This window comes from Vespula vulgaris, chromosome 15, assembly GCF_905475345.1.
Source record: "Vespula vulgaris chromosome 15, iyVesVulg1.1, whole genome shotgun sequence".
NCBI lineage: Eukaryota > Metazoa > Arthropoda > Insecta > Hymenoptera > Vespidae > Vespula > Vespula vulgaris.
Window position 1 is genome coordinate 1,440,001 of NC_066600.1, and position 22,528 is coordinate 1,462,528.

General features: G+C 33.6%; 1 protein-coding gene across 11 annotated transcripts in view; it reads right to left on the reverse strand.

Moving 5' to 3' along the window:
• LOC127069278 (fasciclin-3) overlaps positions 1 to 22,528 on the reverse strand; it is a 267,122-nt gene that overhangs the window by 130,762 nt on the left and 113,832 nt on the right. The window contains exons 1-2 of one of the 11 annotated variants that reach the window (XM_051006093.1): positions 20,181 to 20,334; positions 12,817 to 12,901 (exon numbers count right to left, since the gene is read on the reverse strand). The exons of the other annotated variants lie outside the window; for them this stretch is intronic. The gene's annotated coding sequence lies outside the window, so the exon portion shown is untranslated. Of the gene's footprint in view, positions 1 to 12,816; positions 12,902 to 20,180; positions 20,335 to 22,528 lie in introns of those variants that run through there. 11 annotated transcript variants of the gene reach the window in all.

The following is a 22,528-nucleotide window of genomic DNA, read 5'->3' on the forward strand; positions in this document are numbered from 1 at the left end:
GCGCCATCGTTAAGAGGAACGTTTGTAAGACTAAACGATTTCTCTATCCTTGTTTTACTTATATACCATTTATCTCTCTCTATCTCTGTCTTTCTGTCTTTTTTATTTTATTTCTCTTACTTTTCTTATTTTCCTCGCTCGAGTGAAAACTTCTTTCTCGTGTCATCTATATATCACACTTTTCGCGTTTGAAACATGCATATTTTACACCTCGATCGTTACTTGGTAATAATATTCTAAGTTGCTTTGTTACTCGAAAAAGAAGAAAGAAAGAAAAAGAAAGGGAAAGAAATAGGAAAAGAAAAAGGAGTAACAATGGTTATAAATATATATGCGATGAAAAAGAACGCATACCCCTCGACATAAATTTAGTTAGCTCTTAGAGACGCGTTAGAGACCATCGATCACGAGAAGATAGGATCTCTTTCACGAGAATCAGATAAAGTGTGAAATAGGAAAAAAAAGGAGAGGAGAGAAAAAGAAAAATGAAAAAGTTTTCAACAAGCGGAAACCAGTACACCGAGGAAATAAAAATTCGTCACAGGGAATTTCGACAGCTGCCTTCCGGACGTGTGACATGCGTTACCACCATGCAATCCCATCTGCTACCATGGTAGCCAATATACGGATATAAAAAAAGAAATAAAAAAAATAATAATAATAACATGATATTTTCGATCGAAATAACTTCATTTTTTCAAATCGTCGAATTTCCTTTCGGTACTATTGCAAAATGATCAATGTGCGGAGCAATCGCATTGAACCGTGGTAACATGATGATCAAACGTGCCTGTTTCAAAGAACGAGTGCCATATATCCGGGAGTGCATTTAAACTTTGCGGTGATGTGTACAATGTGGTCTTTTGCCCTTTCGAAATGGTCGATACTGAAAAATTAAATATCCTATAATGATCCTGTAATATAATTCCTCTCTCTCTCTCTCTTTTTCTTTCATTTATTAACCTAGATATTTTTTTCTCTTTTCTTTCTCTCTCTCTCTCTCTCTTTCTATTGCGGTATCATACAGCATCACAAATTTTCCTACGTGTATTTATTTTACCTGCATAAATTAAATGCACTACGATAATAATATCACACTAGGAATAATTTAAATATATATATATATATATAAATATGTGTGTGTATATATAATTTATCGCTCGTTTCGGTTTAGGATAATGTAAAACGTATGTACATATGTACGATAACGTCACACTGTTATTCGTCGACGCTGGCCGTTCAATCCTCGTTTAATACGTATATGCGTTTATTCGCGTAATAACGGTACAATTTGCGGAAAACACAGGACATTTTTAACGCGCAATACACACATATATATACACACACTCGCTGCAACTCGTTTCTGTCCAATTTGGTCACTACCGAAATTTTGCTATTTAACCTTTTGAATATACTTTGTCGTATATACCGAAGTTTCGATTTTCTCCATTCTCTCGGCTTATGTAATCAAACGAATTAATTCCATTCTTTGCATGTACCTATATTACATTCTTTGTTAACACGTTGATTGTTACGATAAAAATTGGAAAAATTTATTTATAACGTATATTCATTGGTAATATTTAATCATGCACAAAATATATGAGATTACAATTTTAAACCGTGAATAAAAGCAAAGATCAGTATCAAATTATTGTTAAAATTTTATTACGAAAAAAAAAGAAAAAAAAAAGATATAAATAACGAAACGAATAAAAATTTATGACTTGCAAGGTGTTAATAAAAATATAAAAAGAAGAGAAATATGATATTAAATGATTTTCAAATTTTATCGACAAAATTAAAACAATGGAATAAAATGTTTTCTATCGTCGTGATTAACGCAAAAAAAAAGATACAAAAAAATATATATATAAGAAGTAAACGGAAATGAATTTAATATAAGTAAGATGGATCGATTGTTATGCCTTATTTAATTAAACTAAGTTTGTTTTACCGTAAAAACAAAAAAAAAGAAAAAAATAAGAGAAAAGAAAAGAATATGTGGTTTCGTGTGGTTGTCACTCTTGACTCGTCACGAAACGTTTGCCTACTTTTTGTCATAAATATGTCGTGACTTCCAACGATATTATTCTCACTAATATTAGACATGTAGGTGTACATTTACATATATATATATATATATGCATATATTTATGTTTAAATTACGTATGGCTTTCTAGTCGATTTTTTCTCTCTGTTGCTCTCTCTTATTTCTCTTTCTCTTTCTCTCTTTCTCTTAGGCAATAAACGTCGAGCTCGAAAGGTTCGTCGTACTACTTACAAACTATCACCCTATACTTTTTCCGCCGCACCTTTCTTTCCAAGGCAATATGCAGTAAAGTTTCATTAATTTACGCTTGTGTAACTTAAGTGTATACGACGATCCTTTTCTATTTTTTTTTCCTTCATTTTTTTTTCAGTTCATACTGAAAGATATAGCTACGATAAAAAACGTATCGTACAGGAATATCTTCACAGTATGTATTTATAAATATATATACAAAGAGAACTAATTTTACATTGAAAGATATGACATATCGTGAAATGAAATCTTCTCATATGTTTATACACATATGTACCTACAAATAATTTCTTTTACAAATTGTCGACTATTTTCATTGAGAAAATGATCTAATTGTAAACCCTTTTTTTACTCTAAAAACATAATTATTTTTAGCTGAGGAAATGATTCGATCTAAATCGCTATGATGTAGTAAATATCTTGTTTTTATTTTTTTTTATATTTTTTCTCGATAATTTCTTTAAAATTTCTTTGTAAATTTTATAATATATATACATATGTAAGTGTGTATAAGAAATTCTCTTCGGATATTATATACTGCAAAAAATTTCGTAAAAATACTGAGAAAGATTTGGTTCGTTAGAAAGATCGATTAGATCGTCTATTTCTTCGTAATAAAGCGAAACTCTTGGTATTGTCCATTCGGACATCGGCAGAACGATCTTTTCTGATCTTCATTGTATTGGTCCATTCAGTTTTCCCTTTTCGTACTTTTCTACTGGGAGGTACCGTGCGTTCTTCAAAAGAGAAACGATTTGTTCGATACGCTTCGAAAACGACTATGTCGCCATCGTCATCGTCGTCGTTGTCGTCGTCGTTGTCGTCGAATGTTGGATGCTCCATTAGATCGAAGAAAGTCGACGACGTTTGTATTCTGTTCTCGAAATACCAAGAATATATATATATATATATATATATATATATATATATATATAAAGCTTCTGCTTTTTACGATATTGCAATTTATCGAACGTCGACGAAGATAAAATAAAATAAGTCGTCTCTGTCGATCGGTAATTCTAAGAATACCTAAGAAAAGAATTCGTAAAAAAAAGAATTCGTAAACCAAAGAAAGCATTTAAAGCTTCCTTATTTTCAATATAAATATACATCCACTTGATAATGAACATTAGAGAAATGTTAATTCTTTTTTATAGGAAGCTAGATTCCATTTTTTTAATGCTATTATAAAATTCAAAAGGAAACTGAAATCATAGTAAAAAAGTTAACATTCTAAGGATAATAAAGTACGAGCGATATATCGTAACAAACGGAAGACCGTGACATTAATTAACGTCGACGATCAAAGAGCAAATTTGGAGTGAATATAGTCTTTAACGACGTTACGGGCCGAGTTAAACGTGGCTTCTAACGAATATATATAGGACAAGGAGATCGCTTTCCCTTACTTCCTCGTCCTTCGTCGTCCTTCTGCAAACAAAACGTCAACGTCATAAACTCTGTTGAACTTCGTGGTCTAATTTCCGTAGCGAGTAACCGTTCTTCTCATCCTCTTCAACCAACACTGAAAAACCTCCACCATCGCTATCGCCATCGCTACTATCATCTCCACCACTACTACCACTATCACTACCACTACTACTGTCGCTACCATCACCACTACTAACGCTATCATCTCCTCCTCTTCTTCTCTTCTTCTTTCTCTATCTACTCGTTCGAGCTTTTCACGTGCCGCAGAGATAATACCTGCTCGTCGACGTTAACCCTTTGTCTCCATTCAATGCTTCGCCAGTCAGAATGATGCTCGATGAAGAATCGTTCCGGGCGCGTCTAACGAGTTTTTACTCCAAAAGCCTGATTAGCGATCGAAAAATAGAGTCTGTGTTGTCTCTCACCGATATCGAGTCTTTCTTTCTTTCTTTCTAACTACTTCTATGTTTCTTTCCATCTAACTATTTATCTATCATCTTAATTACTCCTTTGTATTATTATCGGATCTTTCTATAAGATAGTTATGGGATAGCCTGATACCTTAAATCGATGTAGCCAATCTTCGCGAAAGAAAGAAAGAAACAAACAAACAAGATAAAATGTCCCGAGGCTAAAATTCTTTTGAAACATAAAACCCATTTGCTATTATGAAAGAATTCCAGAAACGAATTCTATGTAAATAATACGAAACTTTAGGAAGCTTTAATTATGGAGAAAATTGTCAAAATAATTACAAATAAGGTATAGAAATAGTGTAACGTTACCCTTGGCACAATGCAACGTTCATTATACTGAAAAATAGTCTTTTCCCAAGTGTATAGATGGATGAAGTTCCTAGTAATAGTAGTAGTAGTAGTGATGATAGTAGTAGTGCTGCTGGTGGTAGTAGCTCGAGGGACGGCTTGAAAGATTAATTAAGTTGACGGAGTATCTTGGAATAATGCAAATTCTTCATGAGAAAGGAGAACAAATAAAAATATTTCAATATCGCACTTTGTCGTGGTATTTCGCACCGGAATATAATTTAATTCGAACGAGGGTTCAAGCGTAAAATGAGTTAACGTTTTACGTTTTGTGGGAGCAAAAGAGAGATAGAGATAGAAAGAGAGAGAGAGAGAGAGACAAGGAGGATGGTGGACAATGAAAATGAAAGATTGGAGATAATAAAGCTTCGGTGATGACAGAAAGATGGGGAAGAAAGGATAACCGAGAGAAAATAGAAATGTTGCTGCTATTTACGAAGTCGAGAGAGAGAGAGAGAGAGAGAGAGAGAGAGATTCGTCGAGTTTGAATAAATTAACGTTTTTGATACGAAACTTTTTCCAGCGGTGGTTTCCTGTTCTTCCTTCCTTCTTTCGAGAGACCTGAATTTTGAAGAAGGGAAGGTAAAAAGAAATAAAAAATTATTCTCGGCACGTGTATACACCAGAAAAGCATGATAATTATAAATTTTTTTAAAACAACTTTTCTACCTAACTTCGAAAGAAAAAAAAGGAAAATGATAAGGAAACAATGTAAAGAAAAGAAAAGAAAAGAAAAGAAAATTCTTCTAGAAAGGATGTACTACAGATTTTAGACTAACGAGCAGCAGACTGTGTGTGAGGGAGAGAGAGAAAGAGAAAAAGAATTTGGCGAAACGCCGCGCGTTTCGTCTCGAAGGATTGTTGAGCGAGAAGGAACAACTAAAAGACATTTTTCCGAGTTGAAACTCACGTAGAAGAAAGAGAAAAAAACAGAGAGAGAGAGAGAGAGAGAGAGAGAGAGAGAGTGGCTTGATAAAGTGGAAAAATGTAAGGGGAAGATAGAGAAGGAGAAAGAAGAGAAGTAGGAGGAAAAGGAGAAGAAGGAGGAAGAGAGGCGACGGAGCTTTGTCGAAACAACGGCTGGACCATCCTTCAAGCCAACGAAAGCCATCAGCTTGGTGCTCGCGAGCGGTTTTATCACGACGCCGTTTATCACCGCTTGCCTAGACAATGGCGTTGTTGTTTGCCCATTGTACAGCCCACGGGGAGATCCCGTCGTGACCCATATTCCCTTCTCACTCTCTCTTTCTCTCTTTTTCTCTTTTTCTCTCTTTCTCTCTCTCTCTCTCTCTCTCTATCTCTCTTTCTCTTTCTCTCTCTCGTTTCACATTTTCCACGATCGTGCCACGGGGACGAACGATCCTTTTACAAGCTGGTCGACCAACAACGACAACAACGACAACGACGACCCTAACGAAACGTTAAATTCATGGTGGGTATACTACCACCACTATCACTACCATCACCATCAACTACTACTATTTACCATCACTATCTCACTATCGTCACCTATACCAACGTTTTATTCGTCTCACTGTTTCCTCCTTTATACAATGGAATGAATAATTCTACCTTCCGTTCTAGCTTACCATCTCTTCCTAGTATTCTTTTCTTTTGAAAATCCTTAGAAATCAGGTGAGGAAAATCGGGAAGATATTCGAAAGGATAGTCAATTCCTCCGTTGGAATATATTTGAAACTTTAATTAATTGCGAGTTTTTCTATAGTTAATTAAGAGGGAAATATTCGCGACTCGAATTTTTAACATTCTACCTCTTTCTTTCTTTCTTTCTTTTTTTTCTTCCTTCCTTCCTTCATTCCTTCTTGAATTGATATTTTCACGTAGGTTTTAGAGATAAGTGGTATTCGTTTTTTTTATTTTCTTCTTCTTCTTTTTTTTACTTTTTTCTTTTTATAATCTCATCGAGCTGCTATGAAAATACGAAAATTCGTCTCGTCTCGTGTAACACGTCGTATGACTAAAATGAAATCTCTCGTTTTACTGTAAAGCTCGTATATGTTGACCGTCGTCGCTGTCGTCGTTGTCGTTGTCGTCATCGTTTTGAAATTTGCAACGTGTTGAAAGTTAGTTCGAGAAGAAACTTATATAGGTACGTAACATAAACGTGTTAGCATCGTATAGGATAAAATTTATAAATATGTAGTACATCGGACGATATCACGGTGTTCCTGAATTTTCAAAACTTATCTTTCATAAAATTATATATCATTTTTCTCGCGTACGATAATAAATGTTAAATGACGTGACATCTCCCTTCCTCTCTCCCTCTCTCTCTCTTTCTCTGTCATTAAATTTGAAATAAAAAAGATGAATAATCGCACGAGAGAAAAATGTCCTTAAAAAAATCAAGATCAGTCGAAGATGGTACTGTGCTGTAGCAAGAAAAAAAAATTAGAAAAAAACAAGTTGGAACAAGGAATAGATGGAACATGGGACACTTAATTGCTGCCACTGTTCTGTAGAGAAAACTAATAAAAAGTATCTTAAAGGGATGTTAGAGAGAATAGAGCTTGTTTTGTGTCATGGTAGTAGAGGATAAGTTTCGAGGGTAAATCCGATCGTTTCTACGATTCGATGCTACAATGTTTCCTTCTTAGCAATGGCCTTGGCACGAAACACACTCACCCATCCACTCATTCACATACATGTACACACGCATACACGCACGTACGTATATATACGTACACACATATTCTTTCGGATATTGGAAAAGACGATGGAAAAAGTCTACGTATTTGATAGCAACCATTGTCATTTCTTTTATTACAATCTTTCGACTTTCGATTCTCTTTTTCGATAGTCCTTAGAGTCGAGTGTAACGACAACTGAAAGTCTTTAATAACCAAACTTATTCCATTTTCACTGTACTATTACTCTCTCTTTCCTCTTCTCTCTCTCTCTCTCTCTTCTCTCTCTTTCTATTTTTTTTTCTTTTTCGCACACTCGCCTAAATCCTCTTCTGCTCTCGATAGCATGCAAATTCGAAAGCTTTGCGCGTCGAAGGATTTTCTCTGCTTCTTTCTCGATCTTCTCTCTCTCTCTCTCTCTCTCACTCTACTTTTGCTTATGGATCACGAATCTCGAATGAGACGGCGGTATTCTTTTTATTCCAATGGAGAAACTTCTCCTTCGTTTGTTTCTCCACTTCCCTCTCTCGTCCCTTTGATAGCGACTTTCAACACAGATTCCTTCGCTCGGATGGGCCAACGAGAAACAGAACTATTTTTTTCCTTTTTCTATTTCCTTTCTTTACCCTTTTCTTTTTCGTTCTTCTTTTCTCTCTTTTTCTTTTCTTTTTCTTTGCTCCTTTTTTCATTTACATTTTTACAATGAAAAAGTAAACGATGGTCCTGCTTTAACTTCCGTACTCGACTCGAACTTTTCGTTCAAATAGACTAAGCTTATATAAAACTCCACGCTTTACTGGTTTCATGTAACTTTTCTTTTGAAAGATTTCTATCAATGAATATATATATATATATATGTATATACATATATAAAATATGTACGCATGGATGTATGTATGCATATAGCACGGATTAATTCCAATATAACCAGGTAGAAATTCAATGGAATATTTCGATGGAACGAAGATTTTTACGAAATGTGTTGCAACATCTATTTTTGATATAAATCTTCTTACTAAATCTTCGAGTATATTCCTATGAAATCCTCTTAACTTTCTTTGCCAATTCATTTCCACGTTGTGCGATTTCATAATCATTTCTTTTTATAAGTTTAGATTATATCGATCGAGGATTAAAAAAAAAAAAGAAAGAAAATCTATCGAGCGAATTTTAATAGAAGAAGAGAGAGAAAGAAAATTGTATTTGTTAAAATCAAGATAAAATCGTATATTTTGAATTAAATGCTATTAATTATGTCTTCTCTCTCTCTCTCTCTCTCTCTCTCTCCCTCTCTGTCTCCTCTTTATCTCTATCTCTTTTTCTCTTGGTCATGATTGTTTTTTAAGTCTTTCTAAAGCCCTTTTAATTCTTATTAAACGATGGGAACACCAACGATTTGCATGGAATTAGATCAATTTGTCCTACGTTAAACGGTCTCCTATTCGAAACTCCGAGTCGAGTAAGCATTAACGTAAAGAGAACGTGAGAGAAAGCATGAGTTTTTAATCGAGCATAATTGTTACGATTTCTCAGGATTACCAGCATTCTATATAGAAAGCTGTTATATCCTGGTAAAACTACATCGTGATTATATCATTCTCTTTTCGTGTGTACGTTCGTGAATATGCATGTATGCGTTCTGTTTCATTGTTATCATTTCGTTATTATATGTTTTCAACAGTTTCTTCGCGTTTATATCGCGAATAATATACTTCGGATATACTAATCGTTCCTTTTCGTTTTCTCGCGTAATGTAGTATATTCAAGTTACATACATCAAAAAACGTGCGCTTTCAATTCGATCTTCTCCATCTCTCTCTCTTTCTCACTCACTCATTCTCTCTCCCTCTCTTTCTCGAAATTCAATTACAGAATAAACTTCATAATCACTCGCTAACATTTCTACGTTATAAGGAAAGTTTTATTCGCAGTGCAGTCGACAGAAATACAGGTATGAATTGTATATAATTGTATACTAACATGGTGGAAGAAAAATTCCTAACTGATTTTTAATATCACTGTTACTCTTTTTCCAGACTTTTTAGGTTACTTTCTTTTTTATTCTTCAGTTTATAAAGCTACAAGCTTAGCAACTTTGTTTACAATCCGAATAAAAAAAATTAACCTGAGAAAAAAAAATATACATATACATACATACATACGAACATATATATTTATTACATATTTTTTGTTCTTATATTATTCGATATAATGTCAAAATAATATATTTATGCGTTCAAAAAAAAATGTTTCCTTTCCTTTTTTCTTAAACACTTACGATGCATTATCCGTACACATCTATATATCCTTAGATAAAATTGAAAACGGTAAGAGGGAAAATATAGAAAAAAAAGAAAAAGAAAAAAAATAAAGAAAGAAAAATTTAGAGTGTAATGGGTGTATAGTATTAAAATTCTTTGCATTATCCAAGGCCTGTCGTGTCAGTGGCAAGGACTTTTCTTACGGAGAATAGGCGGAGAGAATTCTTGGGTTCGCACAAAGTAAAGCAAGCAAGCAAGCAGGCAAGCAAGCAAACAACCATCCAGCCATCCAGCCATCCAACCAGCCAACCAACCAACCAACCAACCAACCAACCAACCAACCAGTCAACCAACTAACCAACCAACCACGTACATGCCTGAGGCAAATCTCTTGTAAAACACACGGCATGGTATTCCTTGTCTAACGCTGGAACAAAATTAAATGCGAAGATTGGATTACAGGGTATAGTCTATCTACCCTGGTGTATTTCTTCAAATAACTGATTTCACGGGAGGGCGCGAACGAATTTCATAAAGGAAGAGACGAAGAAGATGAAGAGAAGAAAGAAGGGAAGAAAGAAGGGGAGGAAGACGAAGCCGAAGACGAAGCCGAAGCTGAAGACGTAGACGAAGCTAAAGACGAAGACGAAGACGAAGAGAACACCTTAAGGCATAATTTATCCAAGTAGAAAGATTCCTTTCTAACGGAAATGCTTCAGAGAAACGATCGAATGCATCGAACGTGGATATATTATGCCTCTGAAACTCCTTCGGCAATTCTTTCTTTCTTTCTTTCATTCATTCATTCTTTCTTTCTTTCTTTATTTCATTCTTTCTTTATTTTACTTCAAACGATTCACAGAGAATATTTTAAAATTTTCTAACAATATCTTTTTCTCTATTTCTGTCTCTCTCTCTCTCTCTCTTTCTGTCTCTCTCTGTCTCTCTATCTTTCTGTCTCTTTTTTCTTTCTCCAACACTCTTTCCCTTTTTCCATAGTCATTCGAGAAACGTTTATCTTGAGGGAACAGATTAATCAAATTAAATGTATCACTTTGTTTTCTAAACGTTCATTAGTGTGATTAAAAGAAGCTAATTTTGATATTAAAGATAAATATTTCTGTGAATCTATTGATACATCGAATCTATCCAATTTAATTTAATAATATATTTATAGAGATTTTCCTGTAGGAATTTTTATATTAGGTACAATCTAATGCATCAAATGTTGACAGATCTTAATGGATCTATTTAATATAATGTAATACCTTGATATATCTAAGTTATCCGAGTTTATATTTTCAAGACATTCGTGTGATTAATATCGACAAATTTTCACATTAGATATATTTTAATGTATCTAATATACTTAATCTATTTAATCTATCTAATCTAATGTAAGACGCAATGTATATATATAATATTGAATGAAGCTTTAATTTTGATAACGTTTGACCTAATTTCACTATTATTTAAGACGAATTTAAATTACTATTTTTTTGCTCCACCAATTTTTTAATTTTTCTTACTTTCCTTTTCTTTTCTTTTCTTTAATTTTAAAAAGAACAAATGAGCCGTCTAGTTTCCTCAGATGGAAAATTAATAACGTTTAATAAATTACATAGAGTCACGAGAGTAAGGTAGAATACTCCTTGGATAGGTTCGTTTTAATTCGAAACCGGTAAAAGGGTGAACACTCTCTCCTTCTCTCTATCTTTCTCTTTCTCTGCTTCTTTTTCTTCCGCGTTCGCCAGTACTCTTTAATATCCGTCAGAACGTCACCGTCGGAAAAACGTTCCGACGTAGCTTCATTCATTTTACTCTGACTTGCCCGTTAAAATCGTCTTCCGTCTTGTTTTCCGTCTTGTTGGAATACCGATCGAGAAAATCCTCCAGACGCAAAGAGTAATATATCTTTCGAAGCTTTAAATCAATGAACGGACTAATCGTCACGACTACGAAGATCCATTTTTTTTATTTTATATAGGTATATTGGTATACCTGTAATACAGGTGTACTTTATTTTATTTTATTTTCTTTTAAAAAAACTTTTCTCTTTTTCTGTCAATGCTTCTTTGAAAGAAAAAAAAGAAAATTAATTTGATTTTTCTGACAATGATATTTCTCACAAATTGCGAATATCTAGTCTCGTTCTTGATCTTTCACTTTTTTCTTCTTTCTCTTTTTCTTTTTTTTTTGTTGTCTTTTCTTTTTTTCTATCTTCTTTCAAATTGAGAAAGAACTTTTCTTACGAAGTTGCTACCAAAGGAAGGACGATTTTAAGGAACGACTCTTCTGATCTCTTCTTTTTATCAGAAACTTCTTACTCGATTTCTTGGCCATTTCCAAAAGAAAGAAAGAGAAAAAAAAGAGAAAGACAGAGAGAGTGAGAGAGAGAGAGAGAGAGAGAGAGAGAGAGAGAGAATGAAAGAGAAGAAAACAAAATGAGAGATAGAAAAAAACTTGGAATTGTTCTACTCACTCTCACTCTCTCTCTCTCTCTCTCTCTCTCTCTCTCTCTCTCTCTCTCTCTCTTATCACAAATAAAAGATATTTCGACAGGATGTATTACGAAATAGAAAAAGATTTTCGATTATGGTAGATCCAATCATTTTTTACGACAAAAAAGAGACAAGAAATCGATCAATCGTTTGCTTTGGCTGGTGACAGCGATAAAAATTGAAGAAGTGATAAAAAGAAAAATGACGCCCGAGGGAGGGAGAGGGAGAAGGAGAGAGACACAAAGAGAGAGACACAGAGAGGGAGAGAGAGGGAGAGAGAGAGAGAGAGAGAGAAAGAGAGAAAGAGAGAAAGAACTTTTTCTAAATTGTACATTCAATTTTCAATGGCATTGTCGTTCGAAAAGGTACAATAGAAAGTTGTATAGCGTGGGTCGTTACGAGGCGAGAAAAGATTCGAATGAATGTTTTATGAAACGAGGCCGCGTGCGGAACTCCGATTTCTACGGGAACAGGTCGTCTCCTCTTGCAAAAGTAACTATTCTCTCCCCCTTTTAGTTTATATACGTACTACGTGTGCATATGTAGATATACGTATATGTATATGTACTAAATAGAAACTAGAAACACGAGTTTGATCGCGTGTTACACGAAACGATTCGTATTTCTTTCAGTTTTGCGTCTATTGTAATCGATTGTAAGATAATATTTTTTTATTTACCGAATTAAAAGGATCGAATTCGTACGATCATTGAATGGAAAATGATTCGTTCAATTTTTCTAATCCACACAGGATCCCTTCAGTAATTGGATTATTTTTACATTAATTTATCATATTTTTTTACTACAATCACGATTAAATGTAAAGGAATAAATAAAGTTAAATACTTTTAATAGCAATCCTTGGATAAAATCTTTGAGAATCAAGGCCAATCGAGGAGTCTTTCGCATCTCTGTGATCTATGATATTTACCTGTAACAAACGAAAAAATAGAAAATTTTGGTTAGTAAAATTGTGGAGGAAAAAATATATATGTGCGTGTGTTATATATGTATTATAAAAATTTTTAAAAGATAAACCTCTGCCTCGATCGAATCATTCTATCGTATCGAAGCTCGATCTATCGATATGATTCGAGATGAGTCCATGTTAATCCAAGCGAAAAATATGCTCGTCAGGATACGTTCGTCTCGTCCCGTCGATTTGAACGCACCTTAACGGTACTGCGGAAGTAATACGAGAGAAGCTTAGCTGAAAAAGCTGCAACGTTGGTATATGGAAAAACGATTCGTTTTTTTGCGACCATACGAGTCGATCGATCGATCGATCGATCGATTTATCCAAGCTCATCTTCTCCAAATTGACGACTTTCGATGGACCGGCTTAGTCGAGTGTGATCGCATACGCCAAGAATCAGGATTTTCGAAGGAATCCAAGTGGAATGATCTTTATTCAAAAGTTAAATTTTATCAATCCAGAAAGAATTTGTTTTGTTATCAAAAAAAAAAAAAAAAAGAAAAAGAAAAGAAAAGAGAACTTATGCATATTTGTAATTCACTGTCTTAGATCATTCTATATAACAATAGTAATATCACAGATTTTACTTTTACTTTTAAAAATAACAATAACAAAAGAATACAATCTCATCGGATAATCCAATAAAAGAAAAAAAAAAATGAAAAAAGAACGAAAGAAAGAATTAGAAAAGCTCACTAAAAAATAATTGATTAGTTTAGACATTCAGTAAAATCCTATTTTCAGGAAAATCCATCCGTTGACAGTTTTCTTAATTTTTCCCTTCGTCATTGGACTTTCCTCGCTTCGAAAAAAGCTGCGGATAATATCCGTGCCGTGGGGAATCTTTTCCAATTATTGGTCCTCTATTAAGAGGTTCGCATTTAACCCGAAAGTTGGCTTTTCTCTTCCCATCTTCTGTCTCTTTCTCACTTTCTCTCTACCTTCCAATTCATCCTCTCTCTCTCTCTCTCTCTCTCTCTCTCTCTCTTTCTCTCTCTCTTTCTCTCTATACCTATATTTCTCCCAATTAGCCGTAAGCTCAACGAAAGTGAGACAAAAGCCTACCCATCTCCACAACTTTAATACGAATCCTTGCAAGCTCGAAAGCCCGCACGATCACACTCGATGTATTATTCGATTTCATTATACTATCTTTTTTCTTTTTTTTTCTCTCTCTCTCCCTCTGTCTTTTCATATAGGTATATATAGTATAATAATCTCTCTATACCTCTCACTAACTTTAAATTGTACCAACTTATACATATATGTATGTAGGTATATATGTATATATATATATATGTGTGTACGTATACCCTTGATTATCCCGAAGGTTCTCTTGTACTTCTCTAGATAATTACACGAACCGTTTCCTAGCAAGTTTATTTATTCCGATCTCCTCGTGATTACAATTTTCCCAAGTAACTACTATACAACAACAACGTGTAGGAAACTCGAATAAGCAAGAAGAAAAGCGTTAGAGACTAGAAGAGGAGAACTCTCTCTCTCTCTCTCTTTCTCTTCTTTTCTTTTCTTTTTACGAGAGTTTCTTTTCACTCTTTACGAGTAAGAAACACGCCTTAGTGCTCTCGAGAAAGAGTGAAATGAAAATGCGAAAAAAAGGAAGAGTAGGAGAAAAAAGAAAGATAAAAGGAAAATAGGGAAAAAAATAAGAAAAAGAAAAAGAAAGAAAAGAAAGACAGTAAAAAAGGCAGACCCGATTAATTTTACATTCTTTAATATCGTCTCTTCTCTACTATTTACTTACATCATTTTTTCTTCTTTTTTTATACTCCCACCTTCCCTCCCTCCCTCTCTCTCTCTCTCTCTCTCTTTCTCTTTCTCTCTCTAACCCGTATTATTGTACGTTGTTAGTCTCAGGAGAGAAAGCAAAGAGCTGGTACGCGTGAAACGGAGAGAGGACCAACAAAGTAGACAGAGATTTGCGGTGTCGGTGGCCGAGTACGATGGTCAACCACCATCCAAAGGGTAGAAACTTTCCAACGTATCTACTTCGGTATCTAACTTCTAGCTATATGCATACCTATTCGCGTTGGTAGTACGAGTTACGCGAAGTAGTAGAGTAACGTCTCTGATTTAAACACCCTCTTCCTTTCGCTATTACCTATAACTACACGAATTTAACGAACCCTCTTGAAAGTTAACATAACTACGGTTAATGAAACTCCTTCATCTCTTTGTAATTGTTTTCCTTTTTCTCTTTTACTTAACAGATGATAATATTAATCATTTAACATTATCACAACTGATATCCTTACGGGATACACTATTCATTCATTATCCGAGTTGAGAATTATCGTATTATATATTTTTTATTACATCTATCAGAGAATTAACAAGACCGTTCGAAAAAAAAAAGTAAACTACATATCGTGCTACTACTTAAGAAAAGAATTTCATTATGGTGAAGTGAAAAATCGCAGGTTTTAATAGCACTTAATCCGACGTTTCGTTAAAACTCGTTTAAGATGATCCTGGCTTGAGCATATCGAGGTGAGAAAGTGAAAATACGTAAGGAATTCGCACGAAAGCAAAAGGAGAGAGAGAGAGAGAGATAAAGATAGAAATAGAGATCGACAGAGAGATAAATAGAAAGATAGATAGATAGATAGAGATAGAGAGAGAGAGAGAGAGAGAGAGAGAGAGAGAGAGAGAGAGAGAGAGAGAGAGAGAGAGAGAGAGGAGAGGATTAGAATCGGTCGCGTGCCACGCATATCTTGCCGTTATTACGTAATCTTGGTACACTAGTGTGCGAGTTCGTGGTTGGATGCGCGTAACCGCCTGCTTACGATCGTATACACACACACACACACACATATATATATTCATACATGTATATATATTATCAAAGTGTAAGTAGAGAATATAGGGGTCTCTGATCGTTGCACGTGCCCATGCAGATGTTTCAACAACGAACCGCGTGACACTGCACGTGCTGCTGACAGTAATGCAACGATTCAGTGTCTCTCAACCCTTTTAGTAGACTTTCGAGATACCAATAATCTTCTGCTGAGGAAGATATCAAAGTTGCCACTAAGAAAATTTATAATAGAAATTCTATCTACGGAATTATGATTACGATCGTAAAAGAGAAAGAAAGAGAAAGGGAGAAACAGATTATTTCTATCTTATTTTGGAAATGTTGTAATATTATGTAGTGCTGTGTAATATTATGATAAAGGTGTTATGTTTCAATATATACACGTGTATTTCAACTTTAGTAAAGTATCAGAGTTGATTCACATATTCTAAAATTTCATGTTTCCTAAATATAAATTAAACGTATAGAATAATAATTATATTAATATTAGTTGTGTTTATATTATTATTTTAACATAAAAGTATCAAAGTTAGTTCGTATTCCTAAAATGAATATTTACCAAGGATAAATTACTTATATATATATATATATATATATATATATATATATATATATATATATATATATATTATAATTGTACTGATATATATAATTTACAAACTAAAACTTAGACGTAATACAATATTTCGTTTAAAAATTAGATTATAGAGAATTAATAATTAAATACAACGAATATAATAGAATAATTTTTTCTTTCTAGTTTTCTTTCTCTTTTTATCAAACGAACGAAATAACATCGATGAAAAGATCACACCTTTAAAATAAATCGAAGAGAGAAAATAGACAACTAGATTTCCTCTACTTTGTCCTTTCGTTGCGAAGAAGAGACAGGCAGTTTTATTTCACTGTCAAGTAACGGCTACGACTACAACGACTACGACTACGGATAAAAAGAGATGAAGAGAGATGAAGAGAGATGAAGAGAGATGGAGAGAGAGGAAATCGGTTTCAACGGGTGATATACAAGGGTTGAAATATAACGCGGGGAGGAGAGCTTCTTCGCCAGGAGAACGATGCTTCGTAGGTGCAATAAAATCTATTGAAAAGGCGAAAGGAAAAAAGGCAAAGGTTAGTTCAAACCTTTGAAAAGTTTTTAAACTTACAAGAGTAAATAAAAAAAATATATATATATTTTTTCAGAAATCTGACTTCGAAAACAAATAATATAAATCGTAGATAGATATCTTTAAAGAAAAAAAAAAAAAAAAAAAAAAAATATAGACGATTAAAAAACAAACATTTCGAAATTGGAGAATGATAAAAAATTTCGAAAGAAAAGTTTCTTATTTTTTTTTCTTTACAATTAATTAAAAAAAAGAAAGAACAAAGAACAAAAAAAGAGATTCAGAAGAAAAAAATTATATAAAATGATAAGAAATAAGGATGTTTCGTTTGGAGTTTCTTTGAAATTTTCTACAAACGTTCTTTCGCGTATCGATCTTTTGAAAGGCGTCGTCGGCTTGGAGGAACGAACTATCGTCTTGATACGAGGGTTGCGTCTAGAATGCAGGTCACTGCATCGCGCGTGCGGTTTAAACTTTATCGTGGAAAAGCGTCGATGCCGCGTAATAAAGTCCGTTCCTGTTATCTTCGATATACTATACACCGAGGTTACCCTTTCAAAGCCATTGTTCGAAGAGCTTTCGACCTATGTCACCAACTTTTACCCATCTATTGTTATCATCGTTATTCTTGTTGTTCTTGTTGTTGTTGTTTTTATTATTGTTGTTGTTGTTGTTGTTTTGTTCACTCTTCTTCCTTTGATTTAACGAAAGGTTAATATCGTCGTTATACGAACATCACACGCTTTATTACACTCGTCTGATCGATTTATGAATTTACATATTCCTACGTATTGTACATGATTGCAACCAGCAAACAGTCTCCAATTAAAAAGGATCGTTCGAGATATATATGTGTATATATTTATATATCTAGTCATTTATCTCTCGCGTTGTTACGGATCAATTTAATTATTCTCATAATTGTTTTCTACTTGAATCGATCCTTTTTTTTTAATTCTTTTTCGTTTTTATTTTTTTATCGCTCTCGTCCCGTGACGTTTAGTCTGATCTCGATAATAATCGAATGCATTCGTGACCGAGAAGTTCCGGTAGTAATATCGCTGCCCTTTTTTTTTTTTTATTTTGTTTTATTTTATTTTATTCTATTTTTTTTTATTTCCCATTTTTTTTCTTTCTTTCTTCTACAGCCAGTAAACAAAAGCATTTTATAGAAAATATCGGGGCGATAAATTTTATCGGCCACCCTGGGACACGTCGTATTTTACACCGTGAATTTTATCTCACTATCCCTATCGTGACAAAGCTTTGTTATCCTTTTGTACTTCACGATCGTTTCCTCTCGTCGCAGGATCGCGTCGAGAAAAATCGATCTGTTCAATTTTCCGTCCCTTTTTCTTTGTTTTTTTTTTTCCTTATTCCTCCTCTGTTTTTTTTTTCTTTTTCGTTATAGCCCTTCCTCTTCTCCTTACTCGCTTCTTCGGTGTATATAGCGGTGACCGCGAAAAAGCTACTATAAAGGATAATATTATTCTTCGCACGTGAATGCCAGTGAACACGAGCTTTAAAGCATATTCCACGTGGCATCCTCTGGAGAGTATGCTTTTCTATAGGACGACACACGAAACGGTGAATAATGCAAGTTAAAGGAGAAAGAAAACTGTCACTGCTCTTCAAAACGATCGAACGATCGATCGATATCAAAATTAAAGTTTTTCACGAAAATAGAGTTTGTTAAAACGTTTATAATATATATAAGAAATATAAGAATAATAAGTACATAGATATATGCACTTACGTTATTGCAATAAATTCCTTTCGATCGGAATCAAAGTGTTTGTTCCCATAAAAAAGAAAAAAAAAACTATTTTACGAGATAAATCGTATGGTTCGTATCGACGTGTTTATTTGAATCAAGACCGATGTATTTACGGGAAGAATATAGTAAGAGCTAAAAAAAAAAACTACTAAAAATAACTAGATACTTCGCCTTCGTAATAAATCATCGAAGGTTGAAGGTTTCGCACGGTACTCTCGTCTCGTATTTGCCATGGAAAGCTAATTTGAAAATCTAAAAAATTCAAGCGTCAGTCCACTGCAAAAGCTTTTCTTTCGTCCGTTGGTTTAAACTCGAGGAGACTTTCTCTCTTGAGAGTGATCTGTCTTTCTCTTTTCTTTTTCTCTCAAATTTCTACCTATCTATTCCTCTCTCTCTCTCTCTTTCTCTCTCTTCTTTTCCTATCTCGCCTTTTTCTTTATCCACGTTTCTCACATAGCGACGAAATATCTTAGTGATCTCGATGACCCTCCTGACACCATTTAAAGAGCTTTTATTCGGTTGTACCGAAAGATAGAACGATTTTATACATACATACATATACACCTATATATATTTCGTTTTGTTTTCAACGTGTTGGTTGTTAATAATATAAGCGAAGAAAAAAAAGAGAAAGAACAAAAAAATATATTTGCATAAGAGAAAAGCTCTGGTATAGTAAACTATCGAAAAAAAAAATCCAAACAAAAGCAAAAAAAAAAAGATTTCAATTTTACGTAAGACTAAGTACACGTATATACATATACGCTCTAATATTAAATCTCAAATATTTAATATCTCCTTCGGATTTTCTAAGCTAAACTTTCTCCCTTCTCTCCGTTTTTCTTCACATCTCTCGTACACATTTACCGTACCACTTGCTTATGGCACGAGCAAACATACATGCAAGCATGATGTCTCGAAGAGCAGAGAGAAGGTGTCGCGCGTCTCAAGGAGTTTCTAGTGTTGCTATTGCCGTTGCCGTTGCCGTTGCTATTGCTACAAATAGCGAGACTGTATATATTTGTACGAATAGCTTCCCTAGACTCGTAGAGAACCAACGACGAACTGCAATGCGGGTTTAGGTATTATATGCTCGACTTCCAGGAATATGTATATATATATATATATATATATATATATATATATATGATGTGTGTGTGTGTGTGTGTGTGCACATAAAAGAAGAACGTTGATCCAATTGAGATGCGATTTTACAGTAGACCTTCTTCCTTTAGAGAAAATCCAATACTCAAGATATAGAAAATCTTTTCGAAACGATAATTATTATCGGTGAATATAGTAATAAGAACGACGTATACGATATAATACGTTAATGTTATACATATATCTATATTATGCGTAATTAAAATTATACTTAAATAAATGGAACTAATAAAGCGGTAATAAATGTAATAACTCGAGTTTTCGCAGTATTAATTGAATATTCTGTAATGAAAAAATATCGCTGATCGTTAATGATAATGATTTACAAACCTCGAAATCCTCTTCTACGTCTCCTTTAACACAATTATCGAAGAAGAATGTTCGTTGCTGCTTTAAAGAATTCTTGTTCCGAAACGTATCGTCTATCCCGGGCAACGTTCGACAAAGGACTGACCGACCTGCTTGTGTCCTCAGACAAACCTTCAACCTTTAGAGCTTTATTTGTTTACGTTCGTAATTATCTCAACTAACCTTGATGTGTCGTCTTACAAATCTCGAGTTTGTTTTTCACGTTTACAAGGTTGTCTCTAACATTCTTAATAAACTAATTACGACGTTGTCACATACGTATGTATGTACGTATATTTTTATTCAAATATATTTTCATATAAAATTTATATAATCGATATTATTAAAATTATTTGATAAGAAAACGAGATTCATTGTAAATTGAATTAAACAATATATATATATATATATATATATATATATATATATATAAACATTTCTTTTCTAGTTCTTTTAAAGAGTATCTCTTTCTCTATCTTTCTTTCTCTCTCTCTTTCTTTTTTGCGTACAACTCTGTACGCAGAGTAGTGTAGACGAGCGTTTCGAGCAATTCCACGAGTATTTATCTTCATGCAGCGAGGGTCGTTAGGAGTAACTCGAGAATGGTTCGCGGGATGTTCTACGAGATACTACTCGGGGCTCGATTTCTTCGACGGTGGAAAACTCTGCGAAAGTTTCCAAATGAGAAGCCTCTTTTAGGCTTTCCTCGACGTTCACCGACCGTTCCATTAACGCTACGTACATCCCGTAACAAACTGCAGCATTACCGCGTTTCTCTAACACATAAAAACCTTTCCGGCTTTACACCGAGTACTACTAGTCTATATATATATACGTAGGTATATATCTTTATCTCTCTATCTTTCTATCTTTTGGTTTCTTTCTCTCTCTCTCTCTCTCTCTCTCTCTCTCTCTCTCTTTCTCTCTTTCTGCAAAGCTCTTTAAACGATAAAACTGACCAACTGAAAACTCGCTGGAGCGAATAAACCAGCTACGACTTTTGACAAACGGGTTAAAAGTTCATCGGTGCAAATTTCGGCGAACAATTTTAGAGACGCTTTTAATCCGAAAGAAAAATTAGCCCGCGGTAATTTTCGTCCGACTAATAACAAAGATTTTCTTATTCATATCTCTAAAAAAAACTTTTTAATGATCGTTTCGTAATCGCATATATATTTTTCGATTCCCATTTAAAAAAAAATATATATATATATATCGATCGCGCTCGCGAATAAATACTACCGAAAAGTCTTTAATTAGATTTTGAACAAAATAGTGCCACAGCTTTGTTTTCTTTTTTTTTTCTCTCGAAACGAAAAACATTCTCTCGACGTTACGTTCTCAAACTCAAGAACGATATGTCAAGAACAAAAATTTTGTTAAAGGTGAATAACGAATACCTCGTGCGATCTTGTCTTGTTTTTCTTCATCGATTTTATACTTTATAACATTTTCGTAATATCCTTTCGAACTTGAACGATACCCTTAAATTTATCGGATAAAAGAACGAAATTTTATATTTTTACGATATACTTTCATAAAATCTATTTTATGACTATCGAGAATAATGTTGAGTTATGTGTGTTTAATGAAAAAAAAAAGAAAAGGAAAAAGGAAAAAAGAAAAGAAAAAAAAGAAAACAGAAAAAATTATAAATAAATTACGAAGGATAAAGAAGAATGAATGAACTGTTATATAATTTACGATGTCTCTTTCGTAAAATGATCATTCATATATCTGACAAATACATGGGAATACATTTTGACCATTGAAATAATTTAATTAAACAACGAATTTTATATATGACACATCGTTTATCAAAAATTCATATAATGGGAATTCTCAAAGCTGAAATTAATAAAAAAAATTGAAAAATAACTATCCCGGTTATATGAATTTAGCTCTTATATTAAATAAAAATAATGTAACTATTCGTTGTTTTAATGGATACGTTGGGATTTACAAGCTAAACGGACGTATCTAAAATTTACATCGACGCGCTCTTTCGAGATTTTTAAAGAGAAAACGAGTTCGGAGAGGGAGATTGAACAACCTCGTGCCAAACTATTTTCCCTGCAGTGCAGAACTATTTTCTCTATGCTCGTTTCCCTATCGACATTTTAATACTTTACACTAAATCTTGATGGTAGATGCATGAAAAATTTTTCTATTTCAATATTTTAAGATCGATGATATTGAATACGTAACGTTGTAACGTTGTAATTTTTTTTCTTTCTCTTTTTTTCTTTTATACCAATTATTGAAAAAAGATTTTTTTTTGTAATAACTAAAAATAGAAAATATTATCTTGATATGATCTGAAAGATTTC